This window comes from Cynocephalus volans, chromosome 1 (assembly GCF_027409185.1).
Source record: "Cynocephalus volans isolate mCynVol1 chromosome 1, mCynVol1.pri, whole genome shotgun sequence".
In the NCBI taxonomy this organism is placed as follows: domain Eukaryota; kingdom Metazoa; phylum Chordata; class Mammalia; order Dermoptera; family Cynocephalidae; genus Cynocephalus; species Cynocephalus volans.
Window position 1 is genome coordinate 112,818,349 of NC_084460.1, and position 24,054 is coordinate 112,842,402.

Sequence of the window (24,054 nt, forward strand, 5' to 3'; positions counted from 1 at the left end):
AACTGACCTCTGGATGCCCAAAGCAAGGCAATTTCAGTATAAAGTAATAAAGTAATATTGGATTGTAATGCAAAATGTTAAACAATTATCCACGAGTTCATACTGGTATGAATAAATTATTTAATTAATTAATTAATGTGGAAGAACAGACAAATCTTCTGAACTGAGGGATTCCAAGTAATCTATGTGGATATTCCACCCTCAAGGAGATGGCATGTAACTTCTCACTCCTTAAGTATAGGTTGCATACTTACATAGTGTCTTCCTTCCAAAGAGTACCACGTGGAAAAGGAGAGAAAAAGAATAACTTAAAAATGTAGAAAACTGACAAACACTGCTCAAACAGATGATCAAGACAAGCATCAACAGAGATAATTTAAGTAGATAGTATGTATCCTTAAGAGGATGTGATAAAAATGGCACTTTACCTCTAGAGTTCCTTCTGAAAACCCATAACCCCAGTCTAATTTATGAAAAAACTGCAGAAAAATCCCAATTGTGAGACTTTCTACAGAATGCCTGACCAGTACTCCTCAAAACTCTCAATGTCATCAAAAATAAGGACAGTTTGAGAAACTATTACAACTAATAGCTGAATGAGATATGATGACTAAATGTCATGGGTTATCCTGTATAGGATCCAGGAAAGAAAAAAAGGACATAAGTAAAAACTAAGGAAATCTAAGTAAATTGTGGACTTTTGTTAATAACGTATCAATATTTGTTCATTGTAGTATGGTATCAATGTACCATACTAATGTATGATGTTAATAATGGGGGAAAGTGGGTGGAAGTAAATAGAGACTCTTTTTCCTTCCTTTGAAATTATTCTGTAACAGTGACACTATACTGAAATAAAAGTGTTTTTTAAAAAGTAGTTAGGCTTCCTTCCTCTAGAGTGGAAGATCTTGTGAGTAAACATCTAAGGTTTATACTCACTGTACTATATTTAATACAGTTTAAAATAAATTATTAGGTTATCTCTCTGTTGATAATATATTGAACAGTACTTGAGTTCATTAGATAAGTTAATTGTTTATCTTATGGAATCATTGAAAGAAAAGGAAAATAATTATTTTTAAGTAAATATATTACTTTTTGTCTTTACTTCCAACTTGCCTTTTTGGGGCAGGGGAAGGTATTAGCAATGGTTCTTTCTTCTACTTCAGTTTCTTAAACATTTGTGGATATATGATATAGTTTAAAGAGAATATCAAAGATGAGGAAACAGTTGGAATTCTAATTTGACTATTAATTACATAAATGTGATCCAGAGATTTTTTTTCTGAGACTCATTTTTTTTTTCCCCTTGTAAAATGAAGAGGTCTGATGCCTCCTGAAATTGTTTGCAAATTTAGCTTTTGCAAAATGAGCAGTTTTCTGGGGTGAAGTTGTATAGTCTTGATTATATTCTTAAAGAGTCAGTTATCCATAAAATGCTTAAGACCCTCTGGCCCTGCTGATTTCTGTTACTGGGGTATTTCTTTTGTGAAGACCTGGAAGATAGTGCTTCTGACTAATGTTTACAAATACCAGTAAGTATAAAAATGTCTTTAAAGCACCATTTGAGCTCTGTACAATAATGATTATAGTTAAAAGTATAGGACTGGGTCTGGAAGGACTTCAGAGTTCTCAAGAACCATGGAGTCCATGTCATTTAAAACCTATTTCATCAATGGAAGACATCAAGACCCAGAGGATTTTATAAATAGATTTATAGAAACACCATCTTAAAGCATTTTACACGATCTCAATTTAAAGCAATTATGCTATCCCTTTCAGTCCACAAAGATGAGTTGCTACAGATTTCAGAAAATGTCAGTGGCAGTTTCAGTCAAGATAAACTAAAATATCTACTTCATAATTTGAATGCCTCATTTTATTCTTTCATTTTCTTTCTTTCATATGCATTTAGCAAACATTAAGATTCTAATATGTGCCAACCACAGTGTTAGGTGCTTTGAATACAGAAACAAATATATAGCTATCTTTTCTTGAATGCCTACTAAATGCATTAGCTCAATTAATTTTCAAAACATTATAAAGATCTAAAAACACGGAGACTCATAAAAATTGCATTATTTGTCCAAAGCTATACAGAAAGTAAACTGCAGATTTGAGCTTCAAACTTAGGTCTGACTTCCCTCTAAGAAAATATTTTCACCTTTCCTACATCACCATCATATCATCTCTAAAAGAACTTAGAGTTTTTGGGGGGAGGGAATAGATGTGTAAAACAATAACAGACATGTAAACAGCAACAACACAATATCCAGCAAAATTATTCAACATAAATTTGACATCATTTATTAGTGGCCTATCTTATTACTAACCTCCTTTTTTGTAATCTGGGAATATGTAGGGCAGAAAAACCATGCTCCGAGTCATATAGAAACATTTTTTAAAGTTCAAAATTACAAACTTTAAACTTTTATACATTTAAAGATGTTTGATATTATCTAGTGCTGCTGCCCTGTTTTCTAACCAAGAAATATGTCTTGCAATGCAACATGCCTTGACTAGGATTCCGCAGAAACCAGAGCCTGAGTTGATGAACATTGACTCAGAATTCAAGACTTCTGGCTCTATAGTTTATTCAAGATGCCATTTTTCTGTTTTTGTTTTTCTTTTCTATTGATCAAATTTCTGTAAAATCTGACAGTAAGTCTTTATTACTTATGCCTTTTCTTTCTCTTTTAGCTTATAAAACATTTTAGTGCTCTCAGGCTATGGATCAATTTTGTGCTTGGATATTAAATATGGTAAAGTTACATCCACTTTTAGAGTGAACAAAATAGTAATATTTGTTTTTGTGTAATACTTAATAAAACCCTTATCCTCTTATGTGAGCACATGGTAGAAGGCTATAATTTTAATAAAGGCAGAAGGGAGATAGCTGGTCTGGAAACAAAGGTGTGCTCGAGCTGGGTTGTACCTGCTCATGGCAGCTGCTTATTAAACTTTTAGGAATTTTGCAAACCAGTTGTGAAAAACAGCTATTATTCAAAAATAATCTATACAGATTTATAACTAAGTAAATAATATTAAAATGAAGATATAAATAATCAAAATTTATCACTTAGTTATTTTTACTGCATCTTACTATATCTGTGCTCTTCAAGTTATTTTACACTTATCATTTGCTTGGTGGGACTACTTACAGGAGTGTGCTATTACTACGCTTCTTTTCAGTCTGCATTCAATGATGTCATTTTCATAGCTTAAAATTAGCCATGGTGGGAGTGTTTATGCTATACAAATTAACATATGCTCTAATTCAGGAATTTTTCATCCAGAGATTCAGTTGTTAAACATGTGTCAGCATGCCACTGGGAATAGAAGAATATCACAAATATTAATCGACCCCTGCTAGCCACAAAGTCAACCTTAGTTTGATATTATAATCTTATGTTTATACCTGTTAAACTGCTTTTGTACAGGATCAGGTCCTCGTTTGGTATATTCGATGTAAAATACCAAACTCCAAATACGGAGCCTAAGTAGCTTGAAAATGATGTGAATGTAATATTTGTAGCTATTTCAATTTGCCTGAAACTGTGAGGACATGTGTCTGAAGGCAAAACCCAACATGCTAGGATGGCAGAGCAGGAATAAGAGAAAAACTTGAGTCCTTGATTATGTACTGAACCACTGAATTAATTAATTCCAGAGTCACACTTCAGGCATCTTGTCATGTGAAAAATATATTATTTTAAAGCCACTTTTAATTTGAGTATCTATTACTTGCAGCTGAAAGTAACCTAACTAATAAACCAATTACTCTTTTTATAGATAAAAGTCAGCTAATTTCTACAGCCAAGACAGTTAGGAAAGTTCATTTCAGGTCTTATTAGCACTTCTATTTTAAAGGCTTGTCTTTTTTATTTTTAATTTTAAGTACAACTTTGACTTAATTATAGCTTCTAGTATATGAAAGCATTATTTGAACCTAGGTCCTTCATGTAAAATGCAAACAGAAAGAAACTTCTAAAAAAAAGTGTGAACACTCCAAATATATATTTATATAATTATGAGTTCTAATGACTATGATAAGTATCTAATATCTAACTTAAGATAAATATAGTTTTTCTTAGCAAAGGAAGTGACACTTATTCAACATTTAACTAGACTTTCTTATTTTTGGAGATTGTTTATAGTTATAACATATTTATCCAATATGAATATATCATAAGTAAGCATGTATCTAATTATAAACTGAGTAGCATTTAAACATTATTGTTACAATTCCTTGTAAATTTTAGTAGGTATAGAAACAATATAAAATGTTCTGATTTTATGCTATTAAAATGTGACCCTTTAACAGAGAAACTCCATTTTGGTTGAATAAGAAAGAAGTAAACATTCTCCTATAACTCAAAGCCCCTTGAGAATTGTTATACAAAAGTAACAACAACTAGAACAACAAGAATGATCACAAAGGGTTATTTCTTCTATGCAATGAAGGGAGAGAGAGTAATGAAATTCTAGCAAAAACAGTAAAATTAGAAGCATTCAAAGTCAGTCTACAGTCTGAATTCCAATATTCTAGCGAAAGGAGAAAAAGGGAAATAGAGAAAAAGAGAGATGAATATTAATCAATAATTTTGAATAGGTAAACCGAATACAATAGTAAGAGATAATACAATGTTGATCAATATGTTGGTTGATTTACCTTGTGAGAGATAGCAGGGATCTGAAAGGCAGCTGAAGAAATTCTTTGCATCTTCTTAGGAGAAAAATTGAAGATGCATTCTCTTAAATTCAAGCTTAGTCTGTATAGGTAGTTCTCAAGTACAGTATGAGTGTAATCCCATCACTGGCTCAATGTCTATTAAAAGGTAAGACGTTTTTATGTGTAAATGTGTTTACTTAGTCACATGCATTTGCAAAAAAAAAAGAATAATAATAAATAGGTTTGGTATTTTAAAATGGCAGTAGAGGAACTTCTGCTTGTGACCATATATAAACACTCTAATATTGGACAAAATACAAGAATATGAGAAAACTGTTGTTAGTCATTGGACAACAAACAACACAAGCTTGCAGTTCTTCGCAGAAGGAAACCTCATGAAGTATGCCCATGATTGTTCCAGCTATCTGCTGAGAACAGTTTTCTAAACTGTAACAGAGGGAGCTGAAGACTAGACAGAGCACAACAATCCCACTGAAGTTAAAGCAGAAATTAGAATTAAGAGTTGCTGAAGGAACTGGAGATATACCATATACATATAAACATATATACCATATCTGTGGCATAGGGCACCACAGGGAAGGGAAGTAAGTTGAGAGGGGACCCTAAATGTTGTGTTGGAGCTCCTGTCAAAGGTCTAGCTATGGGATGAGCTTCCCAAGCTTAGGATAAGACTATGGGAGGCTTAAAAATAAGCAAATATTATAGACTTCAGAGCAGAACAGAGAGATAGTTCTGGAAAACCTTGATGCTCCAAGAGTGGAGAAATCTTGTTAATATTCTAAGCATTCAGCTGAGACATCAGTAAGCCCATGTCTTAAGAGTATGGACCATGTCTTAAAGTAAGGGTAAGCAAACCTTTCCTGTAAAGGGCTAGAGAGTAAATATTTTAGGATCTCTGGTTCATATGGTCTCTGTTGCAACTCCTCAAGTCTTCTTTTGTGGTATGAAAGCATCTATAGACAATACATAAGTGAATGGGTGTGGCTGTGTTCCAATAAAGCTTTAATTACAAAATTACTAGGTGTTGGTCTGGGTTTAACCCACAGGCCATAGTTTGCTGACTCCTGTCCTACCTACTTATTAAAGCCTAAAACTCAGCTTTGATAATATCCCCAGGAGAAACAGAGTTTATAGGTTAAGTCCCACCAAGTTAGAGAAGCTTGAGAAACACTTCAGGCATTAAACTGATATATCCTAGCAAAGCACACAACTAAGCTAATACAACTTTAAAGTAATCAGTAATTGAAATGCTTGCTTGAAAAAAAATTAACAATTATTGGAGAAAAATAACAATATCCAGTATATCTAAATTATATCATCCAAAATGTCCAGTATAAAAATTTTTAAAAATTACTACACAAGAAAAAATAAAGTCAATTAAAACAGACTTTGAAATAGCCCTGAGGTTTGATTTAGCAAACAAAAACTTAAAGGGAGCTATTGTTAATACTCTCAAGATATATTTTATCTAAGCAGTGAAATGAAAAGTATAAAAGTACAAAAGGAACAGAAAATTTAAAACAAAAGATGCAATAAGTGAAATTTTTTAAATCCGTCATATGAGCTTTACAGGTAATTGAGGATAGAAGAAAATGTCAATAGTTTTGAAGCAAATAAGTAGAAATTATCCACTATTTAGATAGAAAAAGACTGAAGAAAAATTAATAGCATCTTATGGGCATATGGGACAATATCAAGGAATTTTTACAAACATTTAATTGAAATCCTAGAAGGAAAAGAAACTGAGAACAGGTGATAAAATTATTATTTAAATAATTAATGGCTGAAATTTCCCCAGATTTCATGAAAAACATTGATTTACAAATCCTTAAGAAACTCATAAAACACGAAGCAGAAAAAAAATAAATAAAAAGAAAAACACACCTAGGCATATTATAAATACATCTGTAACAGCCAAAGATAAAGAAAAACCTCAAAAGCCACCAGAGAAAGTTGGAAAAGTTCAGTCAGGAAATAAACAATACAAATGATGGCTGACTTCTCATCAGTAAAATGGAAACAAAAAGACAATGGAATGAAATCTTTTAAATAACAAAGGAAAAAGCAAAACTAACTAACAGCAAAAACACTGTTAAACTAGTATTCTATATCCAGGTAAAATATCTTTGAAAAATAATGGTATAAAGAAGACATTTTCAGAAAAGCAAATTGTGGAGAGTTGAATAAAATGTCAAAGGATGTTCTTCAAGCTTGAAGAAAATTATACCAGATAGAAACTCAGATTCTTAGGAAATAATATAGAGCCCAAAAAATGATGAACAATTGGGTAAACATAAAATATTTTTGTTACTGTATTTTTTTCTTAAAAGACAATTGACTGAAGCAAAAATAACATGGTAAAGTGGGGTTTAGAAATCTGTGAGTAAAAAATGTGACAGTAGTAGAAAAGAAGAAGGAAAATGGAAGTATACCTCTGCAAGATTATTACATTTCTGCACAGTGAAGTGAGAAGTTGGAAGTATGAAGTGTAAGTGTGATCTGTGAAATTTCAATCTGAAGTGATGCATATTGACTCTAAATAGACTTTGATAAGTTAAGGACACATAATGTTATCCATAGAGCAAATATCATAGCATAATAAAAAGAGATATAGCAAAGAAAAAAAAGCCAATAGGGAAAATAAAATAAAATACTTAAAAGTATATGATTAACCCAAAAGAGGCAAGAAAGAAACAAGAGAGCAACAAAAACAAAAGGACAGATGGAAAACACGTAGCAAAAATAGTAAATTTAAACATAACCATATCGATGTTTGCATTAAATGTTAATAAATAAACATTTGAATTAAAAAGTAGAGATTGCCATATTGAAGTAACATAAAAGGGGCCATATATACCATACAAACTATATTTGTAAGACAGCTGAAATAAATCAAGAAAAAAAGTATTATTAGAAATACAAAGAGATATTTTATAATTATAAAGTGGCAATTCATCAGTAAAAAAATAACAAACTTAAATGTATATGTATGTACCTAATAGCAGAGATTTAAAAGAGTAGAAGCAAAACCTGACAAATCCAGAAAAGAAATAAACTTATTTACAATTATAGTTGGTTATTTCTATCCTCTCTCAGTTGAAATTGACAGAACAATAAATCAAAGTCCAAAACAGATACAGAAGAGCTGAACATTATTACTCAACTTGATCCTATGGATATTTATATCATACAACACCCAACAACTGCAAAATGCACATTAAAAATAAAAGTATATTGAATATTCTCCAAGATGGACCGTATGATGGGCCATAAAATGTTTTGATAAATTTCAAAATATTGAAATCATGCAGAATATGTTCTTTGACTATAATGATATAAATTCTATATCAATAAAAACAAGATTTTAAAACTTTTCAAATATTTAAAAATTAAATAACAATATTCTTGGCATCTAGTCAAGATGGCAGAATAGAAGGTCCCCAGTGTCACTCTTTCCCAGAAATCAGCCAATTTACAGCTATTAAAAAGCATTAATTGTTATTATGGGGACTAGAATTACAGATGATTTTACATTTTTCAGTTTCAGCATTTTCCTGATTTTCTGTTTCCTTCCCTCTTCCCCTTTCCCCCTCCCCCTCAACTGCTCTGCAACATCTTAGTATGTTTAAAAAAAAGTGATATTAATAAACATTTTTTTAATTTAAAAAATAAAAATTACAAATGCTAATTATAAAAATTCAAACAAAAAGAGAAAAATATGCAAACAATGAAGAGGAATATAAAAATTAAAAAGTAAAATATTCTCCCCTCTCTTTCTCTTGTTTATATTCATTTTAGTTAACTATTGCTGCATAAAAAAATTACCCCCCAAACTTAATGTCTTAAAACAGCAATAAACGTTTATTATCTCAAGAAAAAAACAAAAAAACAAAAAGCAATATTCTGAATAACCCATGGGTGAAAGAAGAAATTATAAAAGAAAGTATGTTGAACTAAAAGAAAATGAAAACATCAGAATTTGTAGTATGTAGTCAAAGCAGTGCAGAGGGAAATTTATAGCTTTATCTATATTAGCAAAAATGTTTTAAAATAAATGATGTAAGTTTGTATGTTGAAATATTAGAAAAATGAAAGAGATTAAGGCCTAAGTAAAAGGAAAGAAATAATTAAGATATGAGTATAAATTTGACATTCACATTCAAAAAATTAAACAAAGCCAACAGTTGGTTCTTTGAACAGAATTAATAAAAACAGTTAAACACTAGCAAGATTAATCAAGGAAAGAAAGGAGAAAAAAATTACAAAAGCCAATATCGAGAGTCAAAGAAGTGATATGAGAATATTATAAAAAATATTTATGTCAATAAATTCAACAACTCATGATGATATTGATATTGATATATTCCTTGAAAAATATAACTTACCAAAATTGGCTCACAGAGAAATAAACTTTTTAAGGGCTCTAAATTATGAGATAAATTGAATTTGTTATCAAGATTTTCCCACACAGAAAACTATAGGCCCAGGTATGCAGATTTAGGTGGCATGCATGGTTCAGGATTGACCAGATCTTGATCAGAAGTCCTGGAACAATGCCACCTCATTTTTTAGGAAAAGAATTCCTCATACTGACATACTCTTGAGTCACTTGCCACTTCTGTGGAGATCTGAAATAAAATATGTATACTGGTGTACCTACTCACCATACATTGTTTTGTGATTTGTCTTTATTATTTATTAGTAAATAAAGGGCTAAAGAAGCCTGGTTTTCCTTAGCAATAAAGAAATCATAGGCTAGGCTTTGAATAAAGCTAGCAAAATGTAATTGATAGCACAAGTGAAGATTCATTTTTATAACAGTGAGAAAACATTTCCAATATTGTGGAAAAATACTCTAGGCTTCTCTTCTGCTGAGGGAAAATTCTGGGAGGCATTCTGTATGTTTCTCAGGAGAACCTTCTGGAAATAAGACCTCACTGCCCACAGCAATAATATCAGCAAATCACTTCAAACTGACATTGTTTGGAATAATGATCTCAAGTGTCTTAATTCCGGTACCCTCAAAAGCAGAGCCTAAGACAAGGACTTGGGTGCTAATCATTTATTCAGATGATCATCCCAGGATGCAAGAATGAAGGCACAGAGGAAGTAAGATAGAAAAACAAAGAATCAGCATAAAGTGATTTATTGAAATTACCACTATGACCAATGAGGGCTTGTTTTCCAAGAATCTCTTGAGAAACATACAAAATACCTCACAGAATTTTCCCTTACCAGAACAGAGGCCTAGGATATTTATCCACAGGCTTTGGATATTGAAGATTACGCAGGGGCATTAACCCCCCAACACTTTCCACCTATCCAGGCTGCACGTGCACCAGGCTGAGCAGATTCCTGCAGCATCAGAGATGGCATTGAAGCAGAATGCAGATATAAAATAAAATGAGTTTGAGATGAGACCCCGTTGATATGTGGTAGCTCTGAACTGGCAGAGAACTGCCTTCTGTAGCTGGGACTGAAATCAGGCATGAGCTAAGGTGACATGGCATTAAGAAGAAGAACCTATCTAGTACACCAAGTCAAAAAACAGGTCAGGTTTTGTTAACTCTACTAACGCTGAAAAGTGGATAATATATTTTAGAAAGTTTCTTAGTCTAGTCAAGCTGTTACAAAAAATGCTAAAAACTGGGTAGGTTATAGACAACAAAAATCTATCTCATAGTTCTTGAGGCTGAGAAGTCTAAGATCAAGGAACAAGCAGAGTTGGTGTCTGCTGAGGGCCCATTTCCCAGTTCATAGACAGTACTTTCTCACTGTGTCCTCACATGGTGGAAGGAGCTTCCCAGCTCTCTGGAGTCTTCTTTATGATGGCACTGATCCCGATTATGAGGGCTTTGCTCTCTTGACCCCAATCACCTCCCAAAGGTCTCACCCTCTAATGCTGTTACTTTAGGGTTAAGATTTCAACATGTGCATTTTAGGGGGACAAACTTCAGATTGTAGCAGAAAGATTTTCATCAAAGGACAATTATTGAATTATAATATTTAATTGTTATGCTAAATAGAAAAAATTGCTATGTCCACATATAATTTTTCAGAAGATTATAAAAATATGGGGAACTCAAAAGAAATTGAGATTATATTTAGAAACTAACTTCATATTCTGATAAAGTCCAGATTGACAGGGCCGTTTGCACTGGGTCAGATAACTAACATAGAGCTCAGAAATATTCCCCATATTCCCAACCCACAGGTGTTTCCCCTTGTCTACTTAAACTGTATCTACATGCCTTGATGCCTTAATTAATCTTTGCTCATAAACAGGGTTGCAAGAAAGAATGCTATGGCAGGGTTCTGTCCTGCTCCCCCTCACTCACCACTGGGCTGGGTGAACTGCATCACCCAAATGAAAGAAAATGAAACTAACTACAGCCTGGGGATGTAGTGTCATTTAAATCTGTGTTCTGATCTCCTGAATGTCACCCCATTTAAAAGGCTAAAGGCAGAGTTTAAGTTCCTGTGCATAATGTTTTTCTGGTTTGTTAATTAATTCTTCTGAGGAATATAATAAGCGTATCCTGCCATAACTCCTTTTTTTCAATAGAGTCAGAAACCTTCCTGTGACCATTAACACTTATCAAAAATAATTCTGCACCCCTTGAAATACCATTAGTAAAAATTTTATATTTTTCCAGCTTTATTGACATAAAATTGAGAAATAAAAATTGTATGTTTCTACAGTGTACAACATAATGTTTTGATATACATACACAATTCAAATGAGTACCACAATCGTGCTAATTAAAATATCCATCTCACTGCATATATATGTGTGTGTGTATGTGTATATACTCGTATATGTATGAGTATATTGTGTGTGTGTACATAATACACCCTCACATATATATGAGGGCACTTCAAAAAGTTTATAGAAAGATTCATATTATGTTTTAATTCTATTTTTCACACTTTTCTGAAGTACCCTCACATATACACACACACACGTGTGTGTGCGCACCCCTACCCCCCACACTCCACATTGTTTTTATCCATTCATCTGCCAATGGAAACTTAGAATAATTACATATATTGGCTATTGTGAATAATGCTACTCTTCAAGATACTGATTTAATTTCCTTTCAATACATACCCAGAAGTGGAATTGCTGGATCATATGGCAGTTTTATTTTTAATTTTTTGAGGAAACTCCATATTGCTTGCCATAATGGCTGTACGAATTTACATTCCCACCAACAATGTACAAGTATTCCCTTTATTCCACATCCTCGCCAGCACTTATCTTTTGTATTTTTGAGAATAGCCATTTATCAGGTGTGAGATGATATCTCATTATGGTTTTGCCTTGAACTTTCCTAATGATTGTGATGTTTACTGTTTTTTTATATACCTGTTGTTCATTTGTAATTGTGCTTTTGAGAAATGTCTTTTCAAATCCTGTGCCCATTATTTAATCAGGTTATTTATTTTCTTGCTATTGAGTTATATGAATTTCTATTGTATTTTAGATACTAACCCCTTATCAGATGTATGTGTTGCAAGTATTTTCTCACATTTCATACCTAGTCTCTTTACTCTGTTGATTGTTTTCTTTGCTGCACAGAAGCTCTTTGGTTTGATCCAATCCCATTTGTCTAATATTCCTTTTGTTTCTTGTGCTTTCGGGATTATATTTAAAAAATCTTTGCCTAGACCAATATCATGGAGCTTTTCCCCTATATTTTCTTCTATAGTTTTACGGTTTCAGATCTTATGTTTTAGTTTTCATTACATGTTGATTTGATTTTTGTATGTGGTGTAAGGTAAAAGCTCAATTTCATTTTTCTTTCTGTGGATATCCAGTTTTCCCAATAGAATTTATTGAAGAGACTGTTCCTCATTGTGTGTTCTTTGCACTTTTGTAGAAAATCAATTGATCATAATTACATGAATTTATTTCTGGGCTTTCTATTCTGTTCATTAATCTATATGTCAGCATTTATGCCAGTACCTGCTGTTTTGATTACTGTAGCTTTGGAGTGTATTTTGAAATCAGGTAGTGTGATGTCTCTTACTTTGTTCTTCTAGCTCAAGATGGCTTTGGTTATTAGGGGTCTATTATGGTTCCATATGAATTTTAAGATCATTTTTCTCTATTTCTGTGATAGAAATACCATTGGAATTTTGATAGAGATTGCATTGAATCTATAGATACCTTTTGGTAGTTTGAACATTTTAACAATATTCTTTCAACCCATGAACATGAGATATATTTTCATTTGTGTCTTCAGTTTTTTTCATTAGTGTTTTGTAGATTTCAGTATACAGACATTTTACCTCCTTGGTTAAATTTATTCCTATGTATTTTATTTTATTTTATTGAAGATATTGTAAGTGGGATTGTTCTCTTAATTTCTTTTTCATATAGTTCATTGTTAGTATAGAAATCAGTATTGAAATGCTACCTACTAACTTTTGTATGTTAATTTTGTGTCCTGCAATTCTACTGAATTTATGAGTTCTAACAGATTTTTAGTGGTATTTATGGTTTTCTCTACATGAGATCATGTCATTTGCAAACAGAGAAAATTTTAATTTCATTCCATTGTGGTTAGAAAAAATACATGTTATAATTTCAGTATTCTTAAATTTGTTAATATTTGTTTTGTGGCTGTGGTGGTTAATTTTATGTGACAAAATTGACTGGACTACAGGATGCCCAGAGAGCTGGTAAAACATTTCTGGATGTGTCTTTGAGGGTGTTTCTGGAGGAGATAAGCATTTGAATTGGTAAAATTGATGAAGCAGATGGCATTACCCAATGTGGGTGAATATTATTCAATCCATTGAAGGCCTGACTAAATAAAGCAGCAGAAGAGCAAATTTGCTGTTTGCTTGAGCTGAGACACCTATCCTCTTCTGCCCTCAGGCATTGACACTGCTGATTCTTGGGCTCTCAGATTCAGGACAGGAATTATACCAGTGACCCTCCCCCACAAACTTACGTTCAGCCCTTGCTACTCAGATGAAGTTACATCATTGGCTTTACTGATTATCCAGCTTACAGATGGCAGGTTGTGGGTCTTCTTAGCCTTCATAGCCATGTCAGCCAATTCCAACAATAAATGAATGAATGAATGAATAAATAAATAAGTAGATAATCTTCCATTGGTGTTGTTTTTCTGGAGAACCTTAACTAATACTATGGTCTAACATACAATCTATCTAGGAGAATGATCCATGTGTTCTTGAAAAGAACATATATTCATTGTTGTTGGGTGGAATGTTCTGTAAATGTTTGTTAGGTTCATTCTGTCTGTAGTTTTCAGATCTGCTGTTTTGTTATTGATTTTCTATCTGGATGATCTATCCATTGTTGAAATTAGGATATTGAATTATCCTACCATTATTGTATTGCTATCTATTTCTTTCCTCAGTTTTATTAATATTTTCTTTATGTTGTTAGGTGCTCTGATGTTGGTGCATATGTATTTATAATTGTTATATGTTCTTGATGAATTGTCTCTTTTATCACAATATGATGTCCTTCTTTGTCTCTTGCAACTAAAACTTTAAGATTTTGACTCAAAGTCTATTTTGTCTGATATAAGTATAGCAGCATTGCTTTTTTTTTTTTTTTTTGGTTATCATTTGCACATAATATCTTTTTCTATTACTTCACTTTCAGCCAATGTGCATCCTTAACATTAAAGAAAGTCTTTTTCTCAATTAAGCCATTCTGTATCTTCTTACTGGAGAATTTAATCCACTTACATTTAAAGTAAATATTGATAGGTAAGAACTAACTATTGTCATTTTGTTAACTGTTTTCAGGCTCTTTTGTAGTTTCTTTTTTCCTTCATCTCTATCTTCCTTTGTGATTTGATAATTTTTTTTTTTTTCGTATATAGGGATGATTTGATTCCTTTCTCTTTATATTTTGTGTTTCTACTTTAGGTAGTGTGCATGTGGTTACTATGAGGCTTGCATAAAATATCTTATAGTTTTAACAGTCTAATTTAGGCTGATAACTACCTAACTTTGAGTACATACAAAAATTGTACACTTTAACTTCTCATCTCCCCATATTTTTGTTATTCATGTCATAATTTACAACTCATATATTGTGTAGACATTAATAAATTATTATAGCTATAGTTTTTTTAACACTTTTATATTTTAACTTTTACACTAGGAGTAAATGTGCTTTAGGCACTCCCATTGCAGTATTAGAGTATTCTAAATTTGACCATATTCTTACCTTTATGATGGTGAGTTTTATACCTTTATGTGATTTTTAGTTGTTACTTACTGTTTGCTTATTTCAACTTGAAGACTCCTTTTAGCATTTCATGTAAAGAAAGTCTAATGGTAATGAATTTCCTTGACTTTTGTCTGGGAAAGTCTTTCTCTCCTTTATTTCTGAAGGATAGCTTTGCTGGCTATAGTATTCTTTGTTTGCAGTTTTTTTCTTTCAGCATTGTAAATAAATACAGTTATCCCTTGTATCCTTGGGGGATTAGTTCCAGAAACCCCTGGATACCAAAATCTGTGGATGCTTAAGATTTTTATATAAAGTGCTATAGTATTTGCGTATGACCTATAAACATCCTCCCATGTACTTTAAATCTTCTCTAGATTACTTATAATACCTAATACAACATAAATGCTATGCAAATAGTTATTATACAATATTATTTTTATTTATGTTATTTTATTGTTTTATTATAGTTTTTTAAAAATATTTTTGATACACAGTTGTGTGAGTTTGTGGATGCCGACTCTCAAATATGGAGGGCCAATTGAATATCATCATACTCTCTCCTGGTTTGAAAGGTTTCTACTGAGAAATCTGCTGATAGACTTATAGGGAAGGGAGGTTATTCCCTTCATGTAAAAAGTCACTTTTCTCTTGCTCCCTTCAAAATTCTATTTCTTTGTCTTTTGAGAATTGATTATAATGTGTCTTGGTGAAGTGCTCTTTATTTTAATCTATTTGGGGTTCTCTGAGCTTTATCTGGATGTTCATTTTCTCCAGATTTGGGGATTTTCTGTCATTATCTTTTTGAATAATCTTTCTGACCCTCTCTATTTTTCTGCTCCTTCTCGGACCCCCATAAGCATATATTTGTTTAATTGACTGTGTTTCACAAATCTCATAATCTTTCTTTACTCCTTTTCTTCTTTTTGTTCCCTCTGACTGGGTTAATTTCAAATTAATTTTCTTCAAGCTCACTCATTCCTTCTTCTGTTTGATGCTATGTTCTGTTGAAGCTCTTTGAGCTTCCGTTCAGTCATTGTATTTTTAGTTCTGGATTTATGGTTGATCCTTTTTTTGTTCTCTTTTTATCGAACTTTTCATTTTGTTCATGTATTATTTGCCTGACATCATTTAATTAACTCTTTTCTCTTGTAGCTTACTAAGTTTTTTAAAGGTGATTAATTTGAATTCTTTGTCAGGCAATTTATAGTTCTCCATTTTTTAGGGGTCAGTTACTGGTGCTTTATTTTGTTCCTTTGGTGGCATCAAGTTTCCCTGAATATTTGTAATGTTTGTGGCCCTGTGATGGTGTCTGCATATTTGAAAAAGTATGAACTCTTCCCATTTTTACAGATTGGCTTTGGCAGGGAAAACTCTTCACCAATTAGCCTGTCCTGAGATTCTGAGTGGGCTTGCTGGTGGGGTCTGTGGCTGAGCTTGTTCCTAGAGTCTTCATGCAGGCTAGCATGGTGCCAGTATCAGCAGGTAGATGGACCTTGTGCCTGCCTTTTGTCTTAGTTCAAAAGGGCAGGACTAGAGCTTGAGCCAACAGGGGCAGCCCTATATCCTGGTTCTGTGGTGGCTGGCGTGGCACCAGAGTCCATGAGCATGCACAGGGCAACTGGGTCTCTGGGAGAAGACCTAGAGCCTGTGTCCTCAAAGGGCTATTCTGAAGAACGGGATTCCAGGGGTTCAGGTTGGAGGTGGGGTGGTCCTTGAGCCTGAGTTCTTGGAACCAACCTGGTGCTGAGGCAGGCTTGGATCCTGTGTCCATAGAGGTAGGCCTAGAGCCTGGGTCTGTGGTGAATGGACTTGCGCCGGTGTACACTGGGTAGGCCTGGTGCTTGGGTCCAAAGTTGGGTGTGTGCTGCACTCTCCTCTCCTCACACAGATGGTATCTCTCTCCACATGGCACTTCCCAAGCTTGGGAGAGGGGTGACATGAGTAATGTTAAACTGTCCTTCCTCCCTATTAAATGAATCTTTTCTTATTTCTGTGCTCCACCTTGGTGCTGTAATCTTGATCCCTTAGCTCCTGAGAAGGTAGTTTCATGCAGACGGTTATTCAAATCTAGAGGGGATGAGAGCTGGAATCTCCTATTCCACCACCGTGCTGATGTCATTCCCATTAGCATACTTTTTAAAGCTTTAGGTAGGTTAAAAAATAACACTTTAATAGTTAAACATAATAGTATTCTCATATTTCAGCAAAAATTACACAAAGATTTTAATGGGAAAAATAGCTTATGTAGAATAATAGTAAAAACATAAAATACTTGAAGTTAAAAGGTTCCAGATATACTTGTATATGAGGAAAACCTTAATACTTCACTGAGAAATATGATGGGACACCTGAATAAATGTAGCAAAAGCATTGTCTGGATGGAAATACTTGATAATGTAAAGATGTCAATTCTCCCCCATAAAAGATATAAGTGCAGTGAGATTCCATTCACAATTCACTTTCACTTTATTCTTAGAATTTGACAAAAGATCTGGAGAAGTAAATATCCAAGAAAAATAATTGAAAAATAAGTCAGATTTTCATTGCCAGATATTATAACACTATTACAGTATTATGATAATGAAACTGTATAGTAAATAAGAGTGTGAGAATAGACAAATCAATCAAACAGGATAGGAAGCTAAGGAATGGATTCTAGTATTTTGTATTACACATCGTAGTGCTAAGGAGAAATTGTTAGTGCTCATGCCAGTGAGAGAAAAATGAAGGTTAAACAGTTAAGTACCAACATGAAACAAAAAAAAAGCCAGTCTCTCTACTTGCGCATTTATCAGAATTTGAAGTTCTCTCTAAATGTGAAAGCAAAGGCAGAAGCCATAAAAAAAGACCAATTGATTTCATTACATAAAATTCTAGTTGTCTATATATTGGAATAACACTACCATATATAAATTCAAAAACCAAAGTAGGGAAAATATTTCAATATATTGCAGAATGTTGGTTCTTAATATATATATTCACATAATGATGGAAAACAGAAGATCTTGAAAGAAAATTAATAAAAAGCATTAACAGGCAATTCTCCAAAGAAAGACCGCAGATGGCCAAAGCATATATGAAAAATGCTCAAATTTGCCAGAAATCAAAGAGAGGCAAATTAAGAAGAAGCTGACATTTTGTGCTGAATAAATTGGTACATTTGTTTTCTTTTTTAAAAATGATAATCAGTGTCATAGTTGTTACTAGGAAGTGGTATCTTTCCTACACTGCTACTTTAAAATTATTTCATAATTCTGGAGGAAAATAGAACAATATCTTGCAAATGACTTAAAAATGTTACCATTCAATCTAACAGTTTTATTTCTGGGAATTGGTCCTAAGGAAAAAAAAATCAGATATTGACTGTGTACAAAGTTGTTCATTGAATGATTATTTATAATAGCATAAAATAACCCAAGGAAATCAATAAAAATATTCCCTGCTAATTTATTTTGCCTAAAAAGCCTTTCATCCTTTTTCAACTCTGAAAATTCCTACTTAAAATAACACAGACATTACTCCTGCTTCTGTGACCTTATGTTCTTCTCTACATATTGCCAGGGTTCCCTTTACTCCATTGCCCCCAAATCATAATTTCACTTTCTACCCTAGACTGAGACCTTAAGAGAGAATGAATCTTTGGACTCATTGGGCCTCAGTTACTGAATGATACATAGATAGAATTATAAATGTTGCTAATGAGCACTTAAATTTACCAGGAAAATGCTAGGCACTTTCCATAAACTATTTTATTTCATCTTCACAAAAACTTTATTTTTACATGTTTTTATTATTTCCATCATACAGAAAAAACCTTCAGGATTAGCAGTTAATTAGCCTGCCAGTCTATGCAGCTATTACGTGGAAAATTTTAGATACAAGTTCAGGTTTATCTTATTCCATGGCTGGAACTCTTAATGATTACAAAGACATTACCTAAAAGAAAAATAACATTTAGGGCCGACCCCGTGGCGCACTCGGGAGAGTGAGGCGCTGGGAGCGCTGCAGCGCTATATAGGGATGGCCGGTGCACTCGGAGCGGCCGGTCACAAAAAAAAAAAGAAAAATAACATTTAACATTAGCATCAGATAACTATATGCCAGGCAGTGTATTAAGTGTTTTATGTATCTATTCATTTAAGCTTAACAACTCCTTGAGGTATATACTATTATTGTTCCCATTGTAGAGATGAGAAAATAGGCACAGAGAAATATAAATTGCCCAAGGCCTGTATCCAGTAAGTGGCAGAGCTGGAATAAAGCCACATTCATTATACTTTGCTGCCTTCTAAAGTCCCTATCATCTATGTGATGTTTTGATAACAATTTATAATACATGCTCAATTTATTCACTTCCTTTTAAAAACAAATGTTTCTTTGACAACTCAGTGTCTGAAATATAGGATGGCAGAGCAGCAGACACAGTAGACAGTAGGACAAATGCCACTGCTAAAACATGAAGAGCTCTATTTCTTCTTCAGCATCTGGTAAATCAGTTTCATCCCCTATCATACTTAGCATATTGAATGTCTCACCATATAGTTGAACAATTTTAGTTCCCATACACAGCCAAGATGATGATTTCATCTTCTGTTCCTTTGTTGGGAACTCAGTCTCCTCTTTATACTTAAATATGAAGTCATCGCTGTAGCCTGACAGTCGTACTCCCTGCTCACTACTTGTGAATTTATAAAATCTCTGTCTTGCACGACCTGGAATAACAACAACTCAGCACCTGCTCTCAAAGTGTTAATGTGCCCCATGTTCTCACCAGAAGGAAATCTGCAGAACTCAGACATGTCACCTAGGATGAAAAATAGGTTCAGTAAGGTTTTATATTCAAAGTTTGAACCTAACAAGATTTGATTACATCCTAGACATCTGCAGCTCAACAACTGTGGGAAAGCAGTTGGTGAAATATCATTATGACTGTAATACAGGGTGTGAGTGAGTAAAAGAAAACCCATAGCATTATGTGGGCTTTCTGTAGAATCGTGAAAACTCATTAAGATTACATGGTCATATTACTCAAAAGAAATCTTTCCTTTCATCCCTTATTCTTCCATTCAGTAATTCAACATTTATTTGGTACCTATGGTATGCCAGGTACTCTGCTTGGTGTCAGGAATTTAAAGCTGAGTAAGATACTCTCTTTGTCTTCAAAAACCTAATATCTTGTAAATAAGAGAGGTAGTTAATCAATCGCCATACACATTATAAAAACTATGATAGACAGCTGGACAGTGAGATTTGAATGTAAAGCTCAAAGAGTGACCAACTCCACTTGACAAAGACAAAAAAGGTGGGGAAGGGAATTTCAGAAAGGGAGAATTACATGTAGGTAGACATAAAAGGGTGAGTAAGCTGTGTTTTGAGAATAGTGAGTTTAGTGTGTGTGAAAGTGAGGGCAGGAAGTTGGAGCAGATTAGAGCAGAAGGGAAATGTGAGGCTTTTGGGGTGATGTTAAAGGACATAGCATTAAGCTATGCATTTCTAGGGCTTTACACAACCATTTACTCCCTGGAAATAAATGTATAAAGAAATATATTTGTAAAGATTGAAATGCAAAAGTAGTAGATAGTAATACTAACTCTGAAAAGAAAAATGGAAGTGTAGGTAAATGGGAGATTCTCGTGTCTTATTCTATGATGTTTTGTATTATTCGAGTTTTTAGAGTGAGAATGTACTCATATCTTATGTACGTAGTACAGATAAGCAAACAAATAAATAGAGTACAATAGTTCAGAAAAAAAGTGGAAGAGAATAGGGAAGAAAAAAGTATTACAGGCCCCAGGCGAAACAGAAATGAGAAGAGCCAAATAGAATGCAGAGAAAATCATGACTTTTCCTAAAAATGTATGAGATGATTTGGAATGTAAACAAAGATAGGAGTCAGTGAGATTACCACAGTACAGAAGAGACCTCAGAAAGGAGAGGAGATTACGAGGGGAATTGCTGAAGGAGAAGAGAAGGCGTGGAGGGGATGTTGGTGGACTTGGATGAGTTAGAGTTTGTAAAGACCAAGAGCCAAATGAACTAAAGATGTTGACTTTTTGTCTTTTCTTGAGTTTTTCTTTTTGCTTTTGCCTTTTGCGTGTTGTTTCTTGCCTCACTTTGTTTCAAACAATTCTAGTATTTTCCCTGTTTTCAGTGTCACTCTCTTTTCACTGCTCCTGCCTTTATTCTTTACACCCCAGCCTCTTCTGTTCTGTACAGCCCAGTCAAGATGAAGCTTTCTAGAGCCTGCTTCTTTGTTTTGGGTCTTCTTCCTCTGAATCCTGCTAGTGCTTACTTTGAATCTCTCCCATAGTACATGGTTCCTGTGAATTCCGTGAAGATATAAATGTCTTATCTGTATATTTTCAGGACCAGTTTGTAGTAAGTCTTCAATAGATGTGTGTTCAATGAAAGAAAGTAGGAAGGGTAGGAAGGAGAAAAAAAGGGCAGGCGGGGGGAAGCTCTTTTTTCTCAGCTGGTTTTTCTATAGAATTAGAACTTTCATAGCAATATTAATTTAATGCATTTGTATCTTCCTAGTGTTCTTACCTGTAAAAGGGTGAGGGAGTGAATCGGAGCACAGATATGTGTCCTTCAGAAAACAACTCTGAGACAATATATGATCAAAAAAAAAAAAAAAATGGAACTAGCTAAAAACAAATGAACAGAGAGAAGGGAGGTGGAGCAGTGAGAAGAGCCCTGCTCTGGGAATTGGACCCTGTAATCCTGCCTTGATCTTGTACCAAGTAGCTCTACTAACCTGGAGTGTCGCACTTCACCGTTCTGAGTCAGTTTCTTCTGTAACATGAGGAGTTGGCTAGAAGTTCTCTAAGTTTTATTTTGTGGTAGAAGGAAAGGGAGAGAGAAATTGAGAAGCCGTGATTAGTCATTGCAGTAGAGGAAAGGAAGGCACAGAGGAATGTGTGCTCTGAGCTCCAGGTTCAGGCCTCCATCCTGAGATTTTCCCCTGAACTTTTGACTGTTTCTTTCATGAGACCAAAAAAATGTATTTTAGGAGCAGTCTTTGTAGCTTCTCTTCTTCAATAATGAACCTGGGAATGGAAGAAAGTGACTAAGAAGTGTTCTAAACAAGAATGGCTGGGAACAGAACTCTCTCAGAGGCAGAGTGGTAATGCCATCCAAAGAAACTAAAATGTAGCAGAGCAGAATGTCCTTGGTTCTTTGGGACCATAGACTCTCACATCTTGGCCTTCGGACAGTAAATGGCAGGTGGCTATTGACTGTGGCATTCTGAGAAACATGGATTCACAGACTACTAGAGCTAGACAGGAACTTAGAGTCCACCCAGTTGAAAAAGAATTAATAAATAGATAAAAATACCCAAGAGTTAAAAAAATAATAATCAAGTTTAATAACTTGCCGGGTAAGAAAACACACCACCCCTGAAAAAATTCACTGAGACGTTTACTGAGGGGAAAGAGTCATTGCTTTTAAGTGCTAGGAAGAGAAGGTTGATGGTGCTTAGGCTAATGAAGAACTGAAAATTAGCACTCTGGATAAGGGAAAAATAAGTATTCTCTAGATCTGTACACAGTTGGCAAAGTCAGCCCCATTGTTTATTGGTTGGGAAAGAATCTTCAGTGAGGCTCAGTAGAGCCTGGAGTACCAGGATCACTCAAAGTCTGTGCTCTCGTACCAGCTTCACTTGATAAGAGTCAGTTGTGTTGAAATAGTACATAGTTTTGCTATTTCCTAGGCTAGTGTTCACATGAATGCAAAGCTTTTCTTTTACACAGTCCAAGCCTTCATTTCAGAGATGGGAAAATCAAGACAAGAAATGGGACCGCACTCACCTTGTTTGAACAGTCTCATCACTGTGTCAGGAATAAGCTTGTGTTTTGTCCTCAATGCCAGCTTGTTGTGTGGTCTTGGTGACCCCTTTCCAGCTCTCCCTCAGTTGAAGTATTTACTTCCACTGTAAGATGGGGAGCTAGTTTGTACTCTTCTTGTATGATTTCAAAGAATATAGAATTAAAAATGAAGATGAAGTGCACTGCTATAAGAAATACTGAGATTCCCAGTTATCTAGGTTGATCAAAGGATAGTAAGACAACCACATGGTAGAGCTTCTATAAGGAAATATCAAGCTTCATATGGGTGGTTGGATGAGATGGCCTTTAAGGTGCCTTCTAATTCCAAAACTTTGTGGTGAAGGAAGTGTGAACATTGTGTTATCTCACTGTTGTCTCTTTCACCACAGCATCTTGAGAGCAGAAATAGTGCCTTATTCACAGTGCCCTGGAATGTAACAGATGTCCAGTAAATACCTGTTAAATAACTGAATGGACATAAAACTTGTGAGGCAAACAATTGGATATCTTTCTGGAAGGACATCTATAATGACTAGACTATGTTATGGCTCTTTGTTATGGCTCTTTCTTTGTATTTCAAAGAAACCCACAGTGCAATGTGGTTAAAAAAAAAAAAAAAAAAAACTAGCAAATTGCTTCATCTGTTACAGCCCTGCAATTCTGTACAGGTACATGAAGCAATGGTTATATCAAAGAGTTCAGGAATAAGGTTCAATGCCTGGCCCCTTAAAAAGATTTGGGGATGGGGTGTTGAGTTTAAATAAATATTATGGTTTTGAGAAAAATGCACTAAAATTAAAATCTTGAAACTGTAAAATGCCTTAAAGGTAATCTTTTCTAATCTCTCCCACCCCCACATTTTAGAGAGGAGTAACTTGAGACCTAGAAGAGGGATATAATTTAACTCAAGTTTGTAGATCTCTGGGTCTCAAAAATTCACAAATGTTATCTGAATGTTATTTTTCCTAAGATAAGAAAGATTTATTCCAGTCTTTTGAGCCTGGGGAAGGCCTCCTGATTACAGACAGACACTGGTTGCTTAATAGGATGCAGTTTACACACTCTTTGGACACTGGAAGTATTGGCTACAACACCCCCATGTCTGAAAAACAGCTGTTTAGCCTCCTCTGACTCTGAAGTTACTTCCTGAACCATTCTTTCTCAAAATCCAATTGAGTTTTTTATCACTGTGCCCTTTTGCAAGTGAAGATGTTGTTGCCGATAGGGTTCAGTCCTTCAGTGGTTTATGGCCTCAAAGCTTGGCGAGGGAGCTGATCAAACAAACAAACAAAAAAACACCTCATATCCTC

General features: G+C 34.1%; 1 protein-coding gene across 5 annotated transcripts in view; it reads left to right on the plus strand.

Annotated features, from left to right (window-relative positions):
* The window catches only part of TP63 (tumor protein p63), a 246,812-nt gene that overhangs the window by 25,662 nt on the left and 197,096 nt on the right, over nt 1-24,054 (plus strand). The gene's annotated exons all lie outside the window — the stretch shown is intronic.